This window comes from Anolis sagrei, chromosome 3, assembly GCF_037176765.1.
Source record: "Anolis sagrei isolate rAnoSag1 chromosome 3, rAnoSag1.mat, whole genome shotgun sequence".
Taxonomy (NCBI): domain Eukaryota; kingdom Metazoa; phylum Chordata; class Lepidosauria; order Squamata; family Dactyloidae; genus Anolis; species Anolis sagrei.
Window position 1 is genome coordinate 110,722,849 of NC_090023.1, and position 23,453 is coordinate 110,746,301.

The window sequence follows — 23,453 nt, forward strand, 5'->3', positions numbered from 1 at the left end:
ATTGTGCAATGCATAGGAATTTGGCTATGTCCTTTTCCAAACTATAATCTGACCCCCAACATTTTGAGGGACCATGAATTGGCCCTCTGCTTAAAAGGTTTAAGTATCCCAGCCCTAAGTCATTTATGAGTTACTTTCCTAGAGTGTTCCTGGGCTTAAATTGCCTAGAAACGGTCAAAAACATGGAGAAACTATCCCCATTTCCTCTTGGCCGTAGGAGCAATGGGAAACAGGAATTAAAATAAGTAGACCATAAGTAGAAAGGGTTGCTAGGTCTCAGCCCTGGCCTGCATCTCCAATTCTCATGGGACATGGAACATCACCTGGAAGGGAATGAACATGCAGTTTATTCCATTTTGGTAAGCTTGGGTCCTCCAAAGAGGAAAGGGCTGGTTGCAAATCTCCAACACAGCCACCAGGGAAGTATCTTGCTACAATCTGAAAATATTAACTGACTTGTTGCAGCAAGTTACTATTTTGGTACACTGTCTATGTATTTGCTTAATTAAGGATCTTATCCCATGTGTGCATATGAAGACTGACTATTCACATTGGGACTTTAGTTCATTAATTGAGGACAGCCAGTTTTATCTGCAGGTATTTCTGCATTTTATAAATTTTAACAATTTTTTACTTTGTGAAGTAATGTGAATTTCATTATGGGTGTCACTATTGGTGCAGTGGGTTAAACTGCTGAGCTTGTTGACTGAAAGGTCACAGGTTTAAATCCTCTCACTATGTTTCTTCTCAGTATGAGAAGAAATCATCATCTCATTTCATTTTGATTTGGGAACAGCCCCTTTGGCCAAAAGGGCTTTCTTGATTTTCAAATTATGTTATCTCTCTTTCTCTGTGAGTTCATGTTTGAATGACAGACTGTGAACAGCTGTGCTCAATGCATATAACTTATTGACATTGCATGGGGTCATCCTTAGTTCTGGAAGCCTCAGGATCTAGAACAGGCATGGGCAAACATTTTAAAAAGGGTGTTGCATGCTGGACCAGGCCTGGGTGGGTGGGATGGGACAGGAAGGAAGGCAGGGGAAACTTGATGTGGTGGGAGAGGCTGGGGGGGGGCAGTTGATGTGGGCAGGGGGGCAAGGGGGTGTAACGATCAGCCGAAGCTCTAAGGAATAATACTTCTAATATATTCCCTAGCACACACACTCTCACATTCCTTCGGCTGTTATATTGCCCACAGCTGTTCACCAATGTAAACTGGACTGAATGACCCGTTCGGCCGTTGGTACCAATTTGAAGGAACAGAGTAGAGGACTTTGTTTTCTTAGACTCCAACTGGACGCCTGTCACAAAGCTCGATGTGAATTGAAGAATTACTGCCACCACTCAAATAGACTTTGAGAATTTAACTTGATGTTATGTCTGAGGTAAAGCTTGGTGTGCCCTAGCCCTTCCTTTAACTCCTCCTAAAGTGTCTGAGGCGAAAAGATGTTAGACGTTTCTGGAACAGGCTTAATGGAATGAATCAATGTAAAGTTGAACTAGAACAAAGTTTATTTATAATTACTAGAACAAACAACTGGATTCTTCTTTGAGTTACAAAAGCGTATATGGTTAGCACAGCACAATCTTCTTGAACCGTTCCTAAGTCCTAACAAGCTTACTGAACTTCCCAACTGGGTATCTGTTCTTCAATGTGAGCCAATTCCCCTGACAGACTAAAACCTATCTGTCTCCTCAGCGTATCTAGATCCCACTAGAATACTCTGTCCTTTAGAGAGTACAGAGAACCAGTGTGTTCTTCTCCCACACCAGTTCACAGGCGGCTATTGACCCTTCAGGCCACTCTATAGCCCCACCTGCCTTTCAAACACTCTCCCTCAGGAAATCTTCAGCTTACTCGAAAACTACCCTCTCCCTGTAGCTTGAAATCCCATCTCTCTCTCTGGTCTTAAAACCCTTCTTTCTGTGATGTTAAAATCCCTTCTCTCCCTGATGTAATATCTAGGGCTGGGCTATTCGTTTCGTTAATTCGTTAATCCGTTAAAAATTCGTTATTTTTTGAATTACGAAACAATAACAAAACTTTTTTTTAACCTGGAAGTGTTTTTAAATATCGAAACGGCAGGCGCCAAAAAATTTTGTATTTCCGTCCATTTCGGAAATACCTAAGATGGCCACCTGCCGATGCTTGCTGGGAGCTCTGCCGGCTGAGCAAGCGAGGGAGAGGGCGAGCGAGAGGGGCGAGCGAGCGGCGAGGTGAGAGCCATGCATTCAGCTGTGAAACTCTCTGCCCCAGAGGGAGTGCGGTGGAGACTCTTTGAAACGGAGGCTGGATGGCCATCTGTCAGGGAAGGGCTTGGTGGGCCATTGACCTTCAGTTTTGGAGTTGTAGTTCACCTACATCCAGAGACCACTACAGACTCAAACAATGATGGATCTGGACCACACTTGGCCAGCGAGAGGGGTGAGCGAGCGGAGAGCGAGAGGGGCGAGCGAGCGGCGAGCCGAGCGAGAGGGGCGAGAGAGCGGCGAGCGAGAGGGGCGAGAGAGCGGAGAGCGAGAGGGGCGAGTGAGTTGCTGGTATTTGTAGTTACAATCACAGAGCATTCTGAACCTCATCAACAATAGAATTGGGCCAAACCTTTCCAGAGCAGCGCGGGAGGGAGAAGCCTGTGGAGGGAGAAGTGCTCTCTGCTCTCCCGCGAAGAACAGAGAGCGCAACAGAGCGGACGTCATTCCCCTGTAACAGACAATCCCTGGTGGCAAGGAAGGCGTCCGCAAATGGTGGAGGCGGCGCCGGGTGGGCGTGCCCAAGCAATGTGGCCACGCCCATCCGGCAGCGCCTCCACCATTTGCGGACGCCTTCCTTGCCACCAGGGATCGTCTCTTACAGAGGAATGGCGTCCGCTCTGCTGCGCTTCTCCCTCCACAGGCTTCTCCTTCCACACGGGATGGAGAAGCCTGTGGAGGGAGAAGCGCTCTCTACTCTCCCACGGAGAACAGAGAGCGAAGCAGAGCGGACGCCATTGCTCTACCACAGAAGATCCCTGGTGGCGAGAATGGTGGAGGCGGCGCCGGGTGGGCGTGGCCAAGTGATGCTGGCTTCCCTGGCCTGGAAGCCTGGCCACGCCCACCCAGCGCCGCCTCCACCAGAGGGGCGAGAGAGCGGCGAGCCGAGCGAGAGGGGCGAGTGAGCGGAGAGCGAGAGGGACTCAAACAATGATGGATCTGGACCACACTTGGCAAAAGCACTCAATATACACCCAAATATGAACACAGATGGAGTTTGCGGGAAATAGACCTTGACATTTGGGAGTTTTAGTTACGGGGATTTATGGTTCACCTGCAATCAAAGAGCGTTCTGAACCCCACAAGCGGCGAGCGAGAGGGGCGAGCGAGCGGTGAGCGAGCGAGAGGGCCCGCCAGAGTGAGTGCCTGCCTTCCCTCCTTAATAATAATTTAAATTTAATAATAATAATTTTAATTTCTCCTCCCTATTCTACTAAATTAATAATAATTAAATTTAAAAAATATTTTAAAAATATTGGAAAAAAAAGGGCGCCATCTTTACAAAATGTTTTGGGGGGGGGCTGTGTTCCCGCAACAGATGGGCAGTGATCAGATCAAAAATACCTCCATATTTTATCTGGAAGCTCTGAATTGGATCATGATAGGATGGAGCTGGCAAATAGACATATGTCATAGGAAAGGTGGTGCAATCCAGGTGGCTTGAAAAGGACCTCAAAGGACCAGATTTGGCTCTAGGGACTGAGCTTTATGTTTGGATTCATTATACAGGTTGAGCATAAGCTGGGGAGCAGAGTAAACATTTTCACTAACATCGTAAATTCACTGCTCTCATATCCCTGAAAGTGACATCTAGGACTCTCAAATTGGTCTTAGCTTACAAACTCTTCTCTTTGTGTCTCTGCGTCATTCTCAGCATCTCCCATTTTTTCTTCATAGACCTGGCTACACTCCAACATCTTTTACTAAGAGGATGTCATGAGACAAAAGGATGCTTTCTGCCCAAAAATAACTGTCATCTTCCAAAGGAATCTCCAGCTATTTCAGTGTGGCTGTTTATATGTAATTTTCCTGACAAAGGAGAAGACTTTGCCAATGAGTCAGCTCGTTTTGGCTCTATTAAATCCCGCCCCCAACTCATCTATCTTGCAGTAGTATTGCTGTTTGCAAACAGAGTGCAGACATCTCTATCTATCTATCTATCTATCTATCTATCATCTATCTATCATCTATCTATAATGAAAATATTTAAGTATGTATGTATCTATGTATATATCTATCAATGTCTGTAGGTGATTTCTGAGATAGCCCCAACTTCCAGAGAGCACTGTGACTTCCACTGATCTGGACCAAACTTGGCACAAAGACCCCCCTCCCCCAAAACCCAAAGTATATACTGGAGTCTGGAGTGGTTTGAGTGGGATTGACCCTGGATTTGGGGAGTTATAGTTCACCCACATCCAGAGAGCACTCTGAATGCAACCAACGATCGATTTGGACCACATGTGGCACGCATACTCAACATGGCCAACACTGAATACTGGCTGGAATTGAAAGGAACTGACTTTGGATTCTGGGAATTGTAGTTCACCCACAATCAAAGAGCACTGTGACCCCAACTGACAATGGATCTGCACCAAATTTGACATGCATACCCAACATGGCCAACTTTAAATGCTTGTAGGACTTAGGGAGAATTGGCCCACAAGTTTGGAGTTGTAATTGACTCACAATCAAAGAGCACTGTGAACCCAAACCATAGTGGATCTGGACCAAACCTGGCACACACACGCAAGATGTTGACATTCGAATATAGGTGCGGTTTGGGGAAAACTGACCCACATTGTTAAGAATTGTAGTTCATCCACATAATTATGGTTTTTCTAATGGGATCATTCATAAAATCGAAAAACAAACAACGACTGCTTCTATTGTTTCTCATTACAAACGATCTAATCTAGGCATTGCTAAGTACCTAAGATAGTATATAATAATAAAAGTGAAAATATAAATATATGTATCTTCTATCTATGTCTCTATCTATATTTGTGGGTGATTTCCAAGATGGCTCCCACTTCTAGAGAGCTGTATGATTCCCACCAAACTTGTCACACCAAATGACTCTCAATGACCCACAGAAAATACTGGAAAGGTTTGGGGGGTGGGATGGATTTGACCCATGATGTTGGGAGCTGTAGTTAATCGACAATCAAGGAACACTCTGAACCCAACCAATGATGGATCTCGACCAAACTCAGCATACACACTCACATGACCAACTTTTAAAACTGGCAGGTTTATTTGGGAGGGGGGAGCCACAATGTTGGGAGCTGTAGTTCGCCCACAATCAAAGAGTATTATGAACCCAACTAACAACTGATCTGGACCAAACGCGGTACAAATAACTATCATGACCAACTTTAACTACAATGTTTTTCTTATAAATAAGAAAAAGAAAAAACCCAAACTGGACATTACCGGGTACCTAAGCCAGTTTGAAATAAAAAGAAGGTCCTGGGCAGAATGACCATATGTATACAGCATCTTTTCTATATCAAGTTGGCACCCAACCATTTCTGAATATAATTATGTGTCTATATATTCATCAAGAAAATTATTGTGGCTTTATGTTGGGCAGAACAAAAGGGTGCTCTTTTTTTACATTTTTAGATACATATATTTGTGTGTAGAATTCTAAAGTCTTTACAGATGTCATAATGTTGTTATGCTAATCCTTACATTTCAAAGGTTATGCCACTTGATGGGTGAAAAAAAGTTTAAAGATTGATTACTGACTAATTTCAAAAATAGGAAAACAATTGATGCTTCCCTTTGGATGGATGTGCAAAGATGTACATGTACACACTATAGATCAACATCTATCTTTCAGGCAAGCCCTGAAGCTGCATGACATCAAGACTTTAAAAACATGAGGTCAAGCAATTCATGTCAGGTCACCCAGCCAATGAATTCCACAGAATATATTATGAATCCACACCGAGACCTTTCTGGAGACTGGCTGTCACTATTGAACAACTGCACTCTCCCTTAACTAATTCCTTTCCTACGCAAAAGACCCTTCAGAATAAATATAGAGAACTCATTATGAACCAAACAGAAGGATTCAAACATATCTGTATCCAACCTTCCCCCTCGGAGCTACATGTAGATAATATGTGTATTAAATCAAACAATATAAGAGCCATAAAATATGCAACACACTCAAAGTTGTTTTACTATACTATTCCTAAAATCCACTCCTCTATAATATTCATTTTTGTTTTAAAATATGAAAAAACTGGGTCAACAGACCCAATACAATGCACATCTCTGGTTTATTTGTTACTTGGAGCCTCTGCATGATATGCTACAGAGATTTGTTTTGCGCCCCCCCCCCCCCCCGATGTTGCTTTTTTCACCATGGCCATGCTGGCTAGATTAGATGAGGACTGCAATTGGATAACAGCTAGTGAGCTGTTATCTGAAACAGGCATGTCACTCATCTATACCATAAAATAATGTAATATACAAGGTGTAACATGTTCACAAGATGGCAAGATTAGATGAGCACTGTTCATGTTCATTATGGAAAAAGAAGATTGAGAGGAGCTACAACAGCTATCTTTAAATATCTGAAGGACTGTAAAATGAGACACAAAACAATCTTGCTTTCTTTGCTATTTCAGAGGATACAACCCAAACCAGTGGATCATAATTACAGGAAAGGAGATTCCATTAAATATTAGGAAGTACCACCAGATGGTAAGAGCTGTCTACGCATGTAAGGACCACTTTAAAAAGTAAAGGGATCTTCTTTGTTGGAAGTTTTTAAACACATGGCAGAGATGTTTTTGCTATAGATTCCTGCATTAGTAAGGATTTGGACTAAGAGACACTTGGGATCTGTTCCAGTTCTCCAATTCTATGACTGGCCCCTTTATGAAAATACCCATCTTGTATTTTCTCACTACTATATCTTTTTCAGTGACAAAAATTGCACAAATAGGCCTGCATGTGTTTGGAAATCTACATAAAGGCTTCAGCCCATATTTTTTACAGTGATGTGGAATACATAAAGGTCCCATGGGATGCATCAAACAGACAATGGTCTTCCTCAGTATCTCACATAAATTAGAATTGCATTGGTATCCAGGGAACAATGCTCATTACGTAGGTTAAGTCATAAATTTCCTCCCAAGTTTCCAGAAGAGATCCATTGTCATAAGAGCAGCCCCTCAAGAGAACAGATGGACAATCTTCTAAGCCAGCATGGGTCTTTATTTTTTAATCAATATGATAATTTTGCCTCAGTAAAACCTTGTTAGTATTGTTAGGAATCTCTGCAGATCTGTTCTCTCCCTTCTGAAATGCAAAGGTATTTCCTGGCATCTGTTCTGAATTTGTTTTTCTTCCATTACTGTTTGTGCTCTTTTCTTTATATAGTGCATCGAAGTACTTGGCTATTCACAGTACTGTGCTCAGATTTCTGCCTCCCAAGAGATCCCGGTTTTGAATGGTAACTGTCACACTCCTCATTTTTTGGTCATAGCTGACATATATCATTTGGAATATACAATGGTTTGCATACAAAAATAGGTATGTCATGTATTTATGACTAAAGCAACAAAAGAACCCTGAGAAGGCAAAGAGTTTTAACAAAAACTTCATGAAGGCAAACAGCTATCAAACAGTGGAGGAGTATGGTTATTCTGATGAAAGTTAAGAATTAAAATGTTCTGATTATTTTGAAAAGTTGACTGCCTCATTGCATCTTTAAAACATTGTTATTGTTGTGTGCCTTCAAATCATTTCCGACTTATAGTGATGATATCACATGGTTTTCTTGGTTCAGAGAAGATTTGTCTTTGCCTTTGTGAGGAAGCATTAATCCCACCGCTTGTCAACAAAATTATGTGAGGAAGCGTTAATCTTCTTTAATGCCACCAATATTCTGTGAGGAACCTTCTTTTAGATATCAATTAAGCTGCCACCAATATGTTTAGAGACGCTGGTTTATGTCTCTGTTTATCTTTAGTTGTGTTGTGAGGTGACTTTGGTAGTGTGGAATGCACCAAACATAAAAGCAATGGAGGAGGCAGGTTTGAAATACAAAGAGAACAAGTTTTATTGTTAACAGAACGTAATTGTTGCAGTTTTGAGAATTTGAACTTGGCACAAGGCTTGATGTTACAAAATGGCTGGTTTGAGATACATTCAGGCTTCTGATGTTACAATTCTACAAACTCCTTCTTTAGTGAAGTGCTTATACTACTTCAGAGTTCCCTATTGTGAATATCCACACTGTTTGCCCTATACTCGGAACAAACCACTGATCACCAGTCTTTCCTTACTGGCGATCCTTTAAACCCCCTCTGTTAGATTCTTTTAACCTAAGCAATCTAACAAGGTAACACCTTCAGCTCTCTTGCTGAAGAAATATTCACAAATTCTAAGAACTACTGAATTCTCACAGCTTCACAACACTCTGAACCTCTTCCCCGGGTCTCATCCACCGGACTGAATATTAACTGACGCTTTCAAACCTTTTATTCCTTAAACTCCGCCCACCTCCTCTGAGGCTGTGTTACCATGGCAACCTATCCCTCACAGTTAGGCCATAGCAACTAATGTAAAACCTAAATACAGTTTAAATACAGTATAATAAACACTCTATAATAAACATTTCTCTACACCTTCCCCCCCAGAAAAATATTTTTGCACATTTCTTAATCCTAGAATAGCAAAAATAATCCTACATAACATTTAACAATAAATATACATATATCAATTCTGAAAGGGAAACGCATCATAGTTAGGTACATTTCAACTATACATATATACAAACCTTTAACCTATGGAATCCTTGATAAGGCGTCCGCAACTACATTTTGTTTACCTGAAACATGTTTTATGTCAAATATGAAATCTTGTAAACCCAAACTCCATCTTAACAATTTGTTATTGGTACCTTTCACATTATCTAGCCATCTTCATTTGTTGACATATTACATTTATCAGAATGCCAATTTTTACTTAAAACTTCCACAACCTCTCTTCTCTGTGGTTGGGACAATTCTCTGTTCATATCTACTCGATCTAAATTCCTGTACTGTTCACGATCACCCTCCCAAAACGAAAAGGGACCGGATTCCTCTTTTGAAACAACAAAACATACATTTGCAGATCTTACAACATAAGGCTTCAACACATTTACATGGACTCTTCTTTCTACATTGGATTGTTCATCAAAAATATCATAGTTTATGTGGTTGTGTCTTCTGATGACCTTCCATGGTCCAGACCAATCCAATTGAAGCTTGTTGGCCTTGTTGGGAGATAAAAATAAAACTTCATCTCCGGTGTCGAAGACCTTTGGTTTAGCAGTAGAGTCATAATAGTCTTTCTGTTTCTGCTGAGCCGCAAGCAAATGTTCTTGAGCAATGTCTCTAGCCAGCTGCATTGTTGCTTGAAGATCTCTTAAATACTCCGTCACTGGAACAGGATCCTTCGCCGGACTTTCTTCCCAATATTCTCTTAACAGATCTAACGGACCACGAGCTTTCCTTCCATACAGCAATTCAAATGGACTGTAGCCGGTGCTGTCATGAGGGACGGTCCTGTAGGCGAACAGCAGTTGTTGTAATTTGACGTCCCAGTCATATGGCCTTTCCTGACTGTAAGACTTTATCATTTTGACTAAAGTCTTGTTCATATTCTCAACCAGTCCATTTGTCTGCGGATGATATGCTGTGGAAGTCAGGTGTCTAATTCCACATAACTCCAGCAATTTCGACATAAGCTTGGAAGTAAACTGGGTTCCCAAGTCCGAGACCAGTTCTCTAGGATATCCAGTTCTTCCCCAAATGGACAGCAGGGCATTTGCAATTGTAGTTGTTTCGATGTTAGTCAGAGCTACAGCCTCTGGATATCTTGTGGCGTAGTCAATCATGGTTAAAATGTAACGGTAACCACGTCTGCTTGGTTTACAGAGAGGACCTACAATGTCAATGCCCACTCTGTAAAATGGTTCTCCAATTATTGGCATAGGGATCAATGGAGCTTTAACTTTATCCCTTCCAGTGCTCAATCTCTGGCAGATGTTACAGGATTGGCAAAACTCTTTGATCCTCTGGAACATGCCAGGCCAATAAAAGTTTTTAGTTATCCTCTTCGTGGTTTTTCTTATGCCCAAATGTCCACCTTGAGGGTTTTCGTGTGCCGCCCTCATCAGCTGTTCTCTAAAACCTTGAGGCACTACAATTTGACTACATGTCACTGATCTTTCTGTCGAGTTTACACTTTTGGGTTCTCTATATAAGACACCATTCTTCAGTATAAACTCGGAGGGCTGTTCTTCTGCCAATACTGTGGGGTTTTGAGCTAAAGCAAATAGAGGTTTGAGAGAAACATCGGCTCCTTGTTCCTGCCGAATCTCTTCAACTCCTCCCGTCCTCTTAACAAGCTCAGCCACTGTAGCACTGGTTTCTGGACTCTCATCCCCATCTTGTTGTATGGCAAAACACATGGCTTTTTGTTCAGGGCTTTCATTGTTACATTCTTTCTCCCCACACGCCATCTTACAGTATTTAATCTCCTCAGCCAAATCATTTCCAATTAAACATTGATATGGTATGTCAGGACTGACTGCAAAATCCCACATACCCTTCCATCCTTCATATTCTATTGGCAAAGTTACCACTGCTGTTGGTATCGCAGGACCTAAGCCTTTTAGTTTTATTTCAGAGGTTGGCTGCTGAAACTTCTGAGGTATTATTTCAGGATGCACTATGCACACTTCGGAACCTGTATCTCTGAGTCCTTTCCTGTCTTTGTTATCAATAGAAATGGTTTCTAAGTAGTCCTTAGATGGGCTGCCTGACAGGATGAACAAACATTGTTTCTCTTGAGGCTCTGAGCTTGAACTCTCCTTTGCAACAGTAACCGGTTCTGCCTTTGGTGTTTCTTTCATTTTATTTATAAAGAGGGTTGTTTTCTCATTCCTTAACAGGGGACACTGATATTTTATATGATCCAATTTTCCACATTGATAGCACCGTCGTTTTACCTCAGGAGCAGTTGGTCTTATTACACTCTGCCTCCTATAGGGGGTGTTTTCTATGTCAGAGCCCCTTTCTTGCTGTGGGCGCGTTTGTTGTGGATAAAATGGCTGCCTGTTTGTTCTTTTGTCCCCTGGCAGATCTTCCCTTTTAAATCCTTCTTTCAAGGTTGTTATTTGATCTGCCATACCCGCTGCCTCTACAATCGTGGATGGCTTGCGATCTTGAATCACCCAACGAATTTCATAAGGAACTAATTGGAAAAATTGTTCCAATTTCAAAAGTTCCCTCAGCTGTTGATAATCTTCTACCTCAGACGTCTTTATCCAACTATCGAACAGTTGAGACAATCTAGAGGCCACCTGAGCAAAACTTTGTGTTTTATCTTTCTTCAACGTCCTGAACTTAAATCTATAATATTCAGGAGTCAATCTATATTCCTGTTGAATCTGTTTCTTAAACAGATCATAGTCTCTACAAGACTCCTCCGGCATCTGTCCATAAATCTGTAAAAGCTTCTCACTTATCTGAGGCCTTAGGTATATCATCCATTTGTCTTTAGCCAACCCAAAATCTCGACAACATCTCTCAAAAGATATAAGGAATTTCTCTGGGTCATCACCTTTGGTAAATTTTGGGAATTTCTTTGTTAAATCTGGGGTATCCACTCCAGATCTCCCTTCCTGAACATCACTGGATGTTTGAGACAAAGCCAATCTTTGTTTCTCTAGCTCAAACTCCATTCTCTTCAATTCTAACTCCTGTTCTAATTCTCTCTCTCTTCGTCTTTCCTCAAATTCCCTTTGTTTCGCCTCTCTCTCCATCTCCAACTCTCTCTCCCTTTGTCTTTCTTTTGCCTCCATTTCCAATCGTCTCATCTCTAATCGTTTTTCCTCCATCTCCAGTTTGTATTTATAAGCCATTTCTGACATAGGCACTAACTCTGTCTCTGCCTCAGAGCCCGAACTTTCCCCTTGGTCTCCCTCTCTTTCTTCAGCCAGCTTTCTCTGTCGCCTGGTAGCCATTTTTCAGCAACTTTTACCTCACAACTTATTTTAAAATTAAACTTAAGGCACTCGATCAGTTGTTACTCGAATCCCGTCGTCTGCCACCAAAATTATGTGAGGAAGCGTTAATCCCACCGCTTGTCAACAAAATTATGTGAGGAAGCGTTAATCTTCTTTAATGCCACCAATATTCTGTGAGGAACCTTCTTTTAGATATCAATTAAGCTGCCACCAATATGTTTAGAGACGCTGGTTTATGTCTCTGTTTATCTTTAGTTGTGTTGTGAGGTGACTTTGGTAGTGTGGAATGCACCAAACATAAAAGCAATGGAGGAGGCAGGTTTGAAATACAAAGAGAACAAGTTTTATTGTTAACAGAACGTAATTGTTGCAGTTTTGAGAATTTGAACTTGGCACAAGGCTTGATGTTACAAAATGGCTGGTTTGAGATACATTCAGGCTTCTGATGTTACAATTCTACAAACTCCTTCTTTAGTGAAGTGCTTATACTACTTCAGAGTTCCCTATTGTGAATATCCACACTGTTTGCCCTATACTCGGAACAAACCACTGATCACCAGTCTTTCCTTACTGGCGATCCTTTAAACCCCCTCTGTTAGATTCTTTTAACCTAAGCAATCTAACAAGGTAACACCTTCAGCTCTCTTGCTGAAGAAATATTCACAAATTCTAAGAACTACTGAATTCTCACAGCTTCACAACACTCTGAACCTCTTCCCCGGGTCTCATCCACCGGACTGAATATTAACTGACGCTTTCAAACCTTTTATTCCTTAAACTCCGCCCACCTCCTCTGAGGCTGTGTTACCATGGCAACCTATCCCTCACAGTTAGGCCATAGCAACTAATGTAAAACCTAAATACAGTTTAAATACAGTATAATAAACACTCTATAATAAACATTTCTCTACACCTTCCTACTGCATAGTCAGTACTTCCCCCCTTCATCCACTCATTTTCTTTTTATTTAATTTAACCTACTGTAACTGTGCATTTGCAGTTTATTCCTGGTGCTATTAAGGTTTCTCTATGGTGAATAAACAATCCATCATATACTGCTGAGATATGTTGGAGAAAGTCACTGCATGTGTACAGCTACATTCATGCACACGCTAACAGAGTTGATTTATTAACTAGGATTACCTTTAGAATTGATATTTTTAATTGTGAAGTGGTGCGCTGGAGTCAAATTGTCATCAATTGGACCCCTTGTAGTTCTGCTCACCCCAGCATCCCCAAACAAGATTTGGCACTGATAACTACATCACACCCTGACAGTATAAACAAATGTGTATAAGATTGGGATTTGCAATATCCTTATTTACCACATTATCTACATTATCCACATTTATTATGAAGAGATTTATATGTACATGGCAATGCAGGACTGCATTACTGTACAGCCATGAAAGCATGCAGTAACAAAATATAAAATAACAGACTTTTGCAAAATCTTGAAATTGCACAGTTCTTCTGGTCAATAGGGCATGGTCTAAGAAGGGCAAATCATGGTTTGGGAGCAATGGTCTACAAGACGGTGCAGAAAGCACATAGTGCATTCTGTTTTTACAGAGAGCTATTAGGGCTATTGTTCCAGCTTTTTTGATAATAGGTTTGTGACACTATTAGACCATGGTGTGATAATCTCCCCAGAAACTAGATTAGTCCAGCATTTTCTGTAATTTTCAAGGTAACATTTTTTTAAAAAAAACTGTATTTCAAAGTAGTACACAAAACATGTTAAATACATATACTGAAACAAATCTTAGAAACAAATCAGGATACCATATTTCATCACATAATAGTGGCACTTCTCCAAGCCAAGGGAACTCCCGTAGCTTCAAAACCATCCATGCCTGCCAGTGAGAATTACAAGGCCTCCCTTGGCTGCTACCAGCCTAGTGAGGCCTCATAGCTCACTAGGTGTGTAGTTGGGTGAAGGCTCACTTGCCTTATTGCCTTTCTCCTCTGAGCTCCAGAGGGCTGCCTCCATAAAGAAGAGGAAATTGCGTGGGTGTTGCCCCATTGCATAACAATCACAACAGTGAACTAAGGGTACAACTATTATGTGAGGAATGTTAAAAAACCAAAACAGGCCCTCTGAAAAGTGGGGTGCGACTATTATGTGATGAAATACAAGTAATTCACCAGTCAAAAGTCTGTAACAAGGTCAAAAGCAACACAAGCATCCCAACTGCTTCCCAAATGCTGGCCAAAATATAGTAAGTGATCATTTCTTCCTATTATTGTACACTTGTTATATGAAATAAATCCACAAACGGTGAGGCTGGAGGGAGGCCAGCCCTACCATAAAGTAGTAGTAGATAAGTGGAAAGAAACAAAGTAACATAATAGAGACACTTGCTGCCTTTTGCAACAGAGAACTACCTATGTCAACCCCCCCCCCCCCCCCAAGTATAGGTTGGGTACTAAACATTTTTATCTGGGTTTGCAGTCAGTTGTCTTTTCTTGTTCCACAAGACCAAAGGTCTTATCATGGATAGAATCTAGCCTGGTAAGAATAAGACAACATGCTTTCTTGGGCTGTTCTTTTATACTCATCTTTTTATGCTAGATAGGCCAAAATTATGACCTCTTCAATGGCCTTGCTAGACATCACATAACATGAAAGCACTTCTTTGATCACCTTCCTTTTTTCTCAAGTCTGTCTCAGATGCCTGGCATGTATTCTCCTTATAAATCTGTATTTACACATTCTCCAAATGCTTCTACTAATGCCAGTGTTGGTGTTACCTATTACAGGGATGTAGACTACTTTTAATGACACTTCCTTCCACTGGCTAGAAAGGAGTTGATGCTAAAGGTTTCCTTCATGTGGTATGTATGGAGGAACACTGCTCTGCCCTGTGGGGATTATGGAGGCAGGAGTCTGGGATGGTTCCTAGAGATAGAATGTTCTTGCAGACTCTTGTCTCCTTTTTTTTTCTTTTTTGCAACGGGCACACTGAAGAAAGAAAAGCTTTAGTATATTTTCTGACTAATATGTCATTGTCTTTGTCTTTCCAACTATCTCTGGCTAAGGAACATGGAGCAGTAGATTAAATTTCATTAAATTCTGTGTCATATTGGGGAACACAACATATTCCCACATATAGAAGTGAATTGCTTTAGCTCCTGGGGTAAGATAGAGAAAATGCATTGACATATCATGCTTTGCACTATTCCTGAACCCTACTTGATAGACAATCCTCAATTGGAAATGACATAGGTTTTAAAACTTCCACTACAAAATGTGAAAGATCCATGACATCTCTGCTTAGCCTATGTTTGATCATGGAAGTTTCCAGCAGTTCCATCCCATTACTGCTTTCCTTATGAGATCTGACAAGACCACTGCTTGAGGTGGCTTTGCTATAATCGTATGTACCATAACTCAGTGCATTCTGAAACTGTATTTGCTGAGCAATGAAGAATCACCTTCATTATTGAAAGCAATAAACACTATGTCAGGTGAGATATACACACATCCACACAACTGAAAATGTAGACAGCAATTTTGTTTGTCCTAAGGCACAGCCAAGTTGAATTATGAGTAAATGTCTCCTCTATTCCATTTCCACATGGCAAATCAATTTCTTCCTATAACATGCACCAAAATTATATCATTTTCCTTCCCAACATATAGAAAACAGTGTTCCTATACTATACTGATATAGATTATGTATTGGTTCTCGTAGTCACATATTCTGCATCCATGGATTCAATTATCTATGGCATTAAAATCCCCCCCCCCCAAAGCAAATATTGGTTATGCCAATTGATATACAGGTTACCAATTTACTATCCAATTGTATGTAATGAGACTTGAGCACCCATGGATTTTGGTATCCATGGGGGGAGGGTCTTGGAATCAAATCCATGGGCCCAATATATTATTTAATATCCCACCTTTCTACCAGTGCTGTTACTGGATTGTTGAATTGGGTCTAGGGAGTGAACAGAACAGAACTGCTGTGATTCCGCTAACTAGACCCTAGCAACACAAGGCATGTACTACTCATCACCTTCTTTAAACTTTCTCTGGAAAATAGGCCAGGCTCCTAATAGCTGCACCATAGTGTTGTTGCAGGGACTGTCCCAACATGCAACAAAGTAGGTCTTCTGTGTCAGTTATCCTAATGCTTAAATATGTATCTTCTGAAGAGAGAAACCTGCACATTTCAAAAGAATATGTGTGACAGAAATTCAACACATTCAGTATCCTGGCTGTCAGATTTCTTCCACACCTCAGCTTCAAAACATGTAATCTTTTGAATTTCTCACCTCCCTTCCCCACTGTTGAACTTCATATAATGGCACAATTTCATCTCTAAGATTTTTCATAATAATAATACATAACATATTTTAGCAGATACATCCACTCTATCTCTTCTATTTTTATTATACTTGTTATAGGTAGATGGGACCTGGAAAGATGGGACCAAAATTTGTTCTTGTTTATCTGGCTCAGTAGTACATGGACTGTAATGGAGATCATTCAATAAAAGGAAGCTGTAAGTTGGTTGTGTTGTCTGTCTATGAATTGAGCAGAAGTTTATTGCAATTGTTCAGAAATCTGAATAATTGGAAAGATCATTTTTTCATACATTTGGGAGTGAACATTATAAATGGCAGATGACACTCTGCACTTATCTTACCATTTTTATAAGAACATTTCTTTATTCAACACCACCCCCCCCCCCCCAATACACACACACACACAAATCTGACCTCTCTTCCGGCTTTCACAGAAAAATGACAGTTGCCAATTCAGTGGTTAACTGAATGGCCAATTCAGTGGTTAACTGAATAGCCAATTCAGTTGTCTTTCAGGTGGAAAATGTATAAAATTGTTTGGTAAGACCTACATCAAGGATAAAGGAAGTTTGACTTCTAAATATTTTGGTCAGCAACCTCTATCAAATCTATCTAGAGTAGCTATAGTTCAAGTTCACTTTATTACGGTCAATGACCAGCTCATGAGAAACAAACACATCAGGAGTATAGGACTATAGAAACTGAAATTGAAAACAATGGGTTCATCAACTTTGATCATCATGGTGTTGAGCTTTCTGCATTGCTGCTATACTTCATGAAGAATAGTAAATATATGTTAATGTAAGATGTAATACTTTAGATCACATTGGATGCCCAATCAATATTGGCCACTGTAGGCTGTATTTCAGAGGAAGGAATTGACATTCAGCACTCCCCCCCCCCCCCCCCGAGTATTTTTTGCCTAAGAGAACTGCATGAAATTCATGGCATTACCATTAGTTGTCAAGCAACTTGGGGACACACAGAGGCAGGCAGGCCTGGATTAACACCTCCTACATATATATAATTCAAAATATAAACAATAAACCTTAAACTACAATTTGATCTTTTGAAATGAAATGAAACTTGTAGTAAGATATTTATATGCTTCCACTTTATTTATATTTGAAAAGCGTTCTTCTACTTTTTCTAATTGCAAAGTTTTCTATTGTGAAAGCCTCTTTTTATGGAATATATGAGATGCGGGGTAGAATTGGCTGCATGTTCCACTTCGCTGTCCTTTTAAGCACGGAGCCTGCCATCTCCCATTACATAACACACTACTACTTCTGGTGGGGCTCCATGCTTAAAGGGGTGGCGACTTGAAGCATGCAGCAGTGATGGCAACACAAGAGATTCCCCATGTTGTCTTGGGTCAATAGAGGGAAGTCAGATGCTTCCCCATGTGAGATTACCCTGCCAGTAAGCTGGGTGATGTGGGGCATGGGGCAACAGGTTCCCTGCACCCCCAACGGCAGTTGCTGGATTCACCAAAATACATGGCAATTCCAGCAGCCAGTGTGAAGAGGTCCTTGACTCAGTGGCACCATTTGCAGTTTTGCACCATATGGTCCATGGTAAATCTGGCAAAGGAAAATGTATGTGTTGCTTTCCTTCCCTTGATGAGCATGTGCTCATTTTATTTATTTATTTACTTCATTTATATACTGCTTTTCTCACCACAGGGGGATTCAAAGTGGTTTCTAACATATTCAAGGCAAAATTTAATGCCTCACAAAATTTGAAAACCTAACATAAAGCAACAATAACATAAAACTATCAATCCAATCATAAAACATAACAACTTTTGAACATTAAAATGGAGTTAAAACATATAATATAAACATTAAAATCACACAATCCAAAAGCATAGTCCAGGCCATTCCAATATCAGATAACAATTGCACATAATTAAATTAATGATTTAATTTTATTTTAATATTGATTTTGAACACTATTGTACTTACTTTAATTTGTTAATAGGATATGTCAATTTGAGATATAAACCTGCCCCCCCCCCCTGTTGAAAATGTTAATGTTAAAGGAGTTGTAGACACAAGTGGCCCTGACAAGCCAGTCTATATTCAAGAAGTGCCATTCAGCTCAATAAAAGTGTGTTAACGTATCACAAGGATCTCAGGATATGACCTTGAATATGTTCAGAAAACTTGACAATGTAAATAAATTATTAAGTAAAAAGAATAAGAATCTTTTTTTTTGTGAAATCTCACAAGCTTTTTTACCCCAAAGATTATAGGAAGACATCAAGAGTGACAGAAAACGGAGCCAGTTTGCTGAGAAAAGCTATTTCCTGATGTGACATTTGTCTTCTCAAAATAACTTTCTTAAGGAAAACATTTACCATAACAGTTCTTCTGGCGACCTTCTGAACACAATCAAAACACTGACAAGAGCTATACACATCAGTGATGGAATGGAAGGATTGCTGTCAAGCAAGCAAAAAGTATCTTATCCTCTACCAGAAGACAAATATATTGTCACAGATTTCAGTTTCTGTCAACCCTCCCACAATCTTTTTTGTTCTTTCACAGTTCTGAAAAATCTTATGCAATCTTTTAAAATTACAGTAGAGTGGGGATTCTGTGTGCCAAGTTGTTTGCGATCTTTTTTATTTGGAGAACTAGCTAAGACTTTAGCTAAAATTCAGCTTTTTCTATCAGGGTTTGAACATGCTGCTATAAATTGAAGGATTCTGCTCCCAAAAATCAATTCTAGGAGAAATTAAGCTGCATAATAAGTGGTTCAAAGAGAGCAGCATGTGTGTTTGTGTGTTTGTGTGCCGGGACAGAGCGGGGGAGTGCGATGATCAAGCTGTGCTTTGGAAGTTTCATTTTAAGTGTAGCCTCCATGTATCTTTGGGGAACGGCATATGGCATGTGCTACAGATGGATAGATAATGATACACGTACAGCTGGATGTCTTTGGCATAGGTGGTCCAGCTTGTATCATGCCAGCTGGCTAGCAGCAGCTAGGTCTGGAGAATGATTTGATTACCCACAGCTGTTGCACAAAGTCAACACAAAGCAGGGAGGGGAAAGGTGGAAGATGCTGTGACAAGAGGAAGCCGGAAGGGGATTGCACACTAATCCTCCTTACCTCAACAATGGGCCCCAAGACTTCACCCACCAACAATACATCTTTCTAGACAGGAGCTTTCTTCCTACACCTATGCCTCATTTTGAATGTGATGCATTTAGGATGAAAGTTAAGATGGGATAAATTTGAACAACTTTCTGAAACAATCCATTGCAGCCAGTTCTGAATAATGCATGAACCAAATTTACAATGCTCTGCCTTCTTCACCCTGTGTGTGGTACAGGGAGCACAGCTGGCTTTTGCTTTGTGCTGTATACCATCCCTAATTGAAACAAAGCCCAAGTAGACACTCCGGCATGCATTCATTCCTTTTCCACTGACATCTTCCCATTCCTCTATTTAGTTTTTCTTGTGTCTTGTTATTCATTTGCCCGTACACTCACCATCAATGGTCTATGTTTATGCTCGAAACTCCATAGGGGAGAAATTGATCTTTTGGTTTTGTTACTTTATGCCAGTACAGGTATATTGTAGCTAATGACATATTCTTGGGCATTTCTCCATTAATAAAATGTCTGTACCACAGGCAGAAATAACATCAAAAGAATGAGGATATGTTCCTTCAACACACAAAAAGAAGAGCACTTCAATGTGTTTCTGCAGGCTTTTTCTTCAAAACTGACAATATGCAGCTGTGATATGAAAAAAGTCAGGTAATCTTACACAAGTAAACAAAAACATTAAACTTTCTAGAGACCATTTGAAAGCTTTTTTCCAACATGAATCTGGGTATAATTTTTTCTTTCACCAGCTACTTTATGATTTCCATCTACATTGACCATTTAATGCAATTTGAAGCTGTGGTGGACAGACAACAAGCTCTCACAAAAGCACACAAAGGAAAGCCCTTAATGCCCACCAGAGCTCTTCAGTTTGTGTAATCACCATCTGGGCTTCAAACTGGTTCCAGGATTTCTGATGTAATCATATGCACAGCAGAAACACTTTCTTCATTATTGGTGTGAAACTGCATTGCAGTGTAGCTCAGGTCTCAGTGGCTAAATGTATGGGTGAGGTAGACTAATCTCTCTCCCCCCCCCCTTTCTCTTTGTTGTATCATTCATGCATCCTCAGTGATGAATTCTGGCTCCAACCACTGTTCATCTTACCTATTGTAGGTAGGTTCACATGGCTAGAGTAAGATCCATAAAAGTAGAATGCTACTCTTTCTTAGCAAAAACATTTTATCGTATTATCTATTGCAGATACACTGCTACAGTACAACACTCAATGTTTCTGTTTCTCCAACCATCCTTCGTCATCCTTCCAATGTTGATGCTTTTTTATACCCCTTCCAGATAGACATAAGACAAGGAAGAAAAGATGGGCTTTGTTAAATGGACCTTTGTTAAATTTCAAGAGACTTTGAGAACTGAGATATATCAGTATATGGTTAATGTCACCTTCATTTGGAGATGACCAACTTCTTCTTGCTCCAAGATGCATTGTTGATCAAGATTCCCAAGCTGAAGGGACTATCAAGTGTTAAATGAAAGTTTTTTTTCTAAAAACCCGATTAAAAGTTCAGCTAGTTTATTTATTTATTTTGTATCACAGTCAGTGTACAAAGTGATATATAAATGCAATAAAAAAGATATATTTGATTCATAACATGAACTAGGTAAACCCTTATGCATTAATGTAGAGCAATTCCTCCTCTAACCATTCTAGCTAGCAATTCCCTTAGTTTACCACATGGAGTTCAATCCTGCTCACTAGACAGTCAGTCCTCAACTGGCTCCCTTCTCTTTATTTCTCTAATCAGTAGTGAAGGGGAAACCCTGGGAAGTGGTTTACAATGCATAAAGACTCCTGAATATCCTCTCATGTAGTTCTGAGCCTTCCTTGCAGATGTTTGGTTCATGCAGTAAATGGGAGCTGTCATGAAAAGAAACTGAACCATTAACAGATTTTTTTTTTCATTTTTGCATTGTTTTATGGTACCAAACCTTAGGTACCAAAATTGGTTGGTTGACACTGGATGCTATGAACCCTGACTACAGTAGGTAGTGACCGTATCTCTCTCCATGAACCAACCCGGGCTTTTCGACCTTCAGGGGAGGCCTTCCTTTCGCCCCTGCCAGTTTCACAATCCTGTCTTGTGGGAACAAGGGAGAGAGCCTTCTCTGTGGTTCCCCAACTCTGGCACTCATTACCTGGAGAGATCAGGAAAGCCCCTACCCTAGAAACCTTTAAAAAGAACCTTTAAACCTGGCTCTTCTGCTGCAGCTTTGGTGAGTAGGTGCACAACATGACACTACTGCTCCCCTCAACGCTTTTGTCACTGGAATACCCCCCCCCCCAAATGGGAAAGTTTGGTTCCACAACCCTGAGATTTTTATGAGCTCCCTCTTGCAAATAACTTGCTCCTCTTCTTATCTCATCTGAGTTTTTTAATATTTTATCCTGCCCGTGTGGCTCGCCCACTGCCATTGTGATTGTGTTTATTGTAATGCTATATTGTTAATGTATTCATAAGTTTTTATGTAATTATGATGTTGTTGCTTGTTGCTTATGTTTTTGGTTTTATTTTGCTGTAATATGTTGTTTGGGCTTCGCCTCATGTAAGCCGTCCCAAGTCCCCATTGGGGAGATGGTGGCACGGTATAAATAAAAATTATTATTATTATTATTATTAGGTGGTTCTGTCCCAGTCAACAAAATATCTTGAGCTAACCCTAGTTGGCACTCCTTTCTAGTATGGTGTGGGTTGCAAAAACAAGGCCAGGAAGGTTCATATGGACTGCCACTTTGTAATCTCTGTTCTGGCATAGACTTCATTTATCCATCAGCTGAAAACAAAGGAGATGGAGGTGCTGATAGTTCTGTGGGAATTTTGATACATTCAGATTCAGTGCAGCTTGGGATAGTTCCTAGACCCTTTCACCACTCTGATCAAGCAGTTCCAGATTTTTTCATTAGGCTGTATTCTTACAACAGAAGGAACGGCTTTCCCATGAAAGCATTAAAGTCTAAGATGAATTCTCCAACAGCTTGGTCATCAAGGCAAAAGCTTTCCTGCATTAAAATGGTGCTGATCTAGGCAGCTGGCACATGTGTCAGTTGTGAAGTTCCATTAAAGAGGAAGCTGGCTGACATCAACACAGGATAATGACTGAGCTGCATGCGTTTTATTTAAAAGTGCATTTATTCAATTATTTTATTTATTCAAAAGAACACATTTGTGAATCAATTGGGAGAAGAGGTTACTTGTCTCATTCCTGTCATATACTTTGGAAAAATAATTATGACCTCACCACCATTACTTATGGGCCTTTCTGTGTGGCTTTGTCAGTAAGTAAAAATGGGAATATGTGGGCAACATATCAAAGAAGTGAAAATCAAAATTTTGTGAGTGCTTAAGGCATAAGACAAAGTACTGCTGAGGAAAACATTAACTCCCTCGCTTGCAAGGAGTGATGTAAAGAAGTTGGCAGACTTGATTTTGATCCTACTATTCAGTCAGTACTAATTTAATTTGAAGGCCCTGGCAGCAATAATAATCTCTGGTCACAATGAAATTAAGGGCTTACTGGCACAGCTTCAAGTATGAGGTTGATCTTTCACAAAATAATACAGCATAAAGTGGACAAATTCTGGATTCATATTCCTTCACATATTTCATGCCAGATACAAATGGCAAATGCTGCAATTCTGTGCATAGGATTGCATGGAGAATAAAACCATACTTAAAATGACCTAAATTGAGTTGCTAGTTCCAACAAGAGCAGACAGCCTAAATCAGTGCCTGAATAGTAAGCAAACACATGCATTAAACCTATTGATTCAATGGGTCTGCTCTAGTTAGGACTAGCAATTGAGTGTAGATAGACAGAAGTTTGTGTTTGTTGCCAATACAAAAGTATTTCTTTTTTTGTTCTAAATCGAACACTCCAGACTTTTATTTTTTGCTGACTATCATCAGATGGTCGTTTACCCCTAA

General features: G+C 40.3%; 1 long non-coding RNA gene across 2 annotated transcripts; it reads left to right on the plus strand.

Moving 5' to 3' along the window:
• The first annotated feature begins 6,399 nt into the window (after window positions 1-6,399).
• LOC132771503 (uncharacterized) lies at window positions 6,400-22,142 on the plus strand. 2 transcript variants are annotated; one of them, XR_010909691.1, is made up of 5 exons: window positions 6,400-6,753; window positions 7,435-7,507; window positions 14,840-14,914; window positions 16,493-16,590; window positions 18,644-22,142. It is a non-coding gene; the product is annotated as an uncharacterized lncRNA (long non-coding RNA). The 2 variants fall into 2 exon arrangements; XR_009631078.2 differs by lacking the exon at window positions 14,840-14,914.
• The last annotated feature ends 1,311 nt before the right edge of the window (window positions 22,143-23,453 follow it).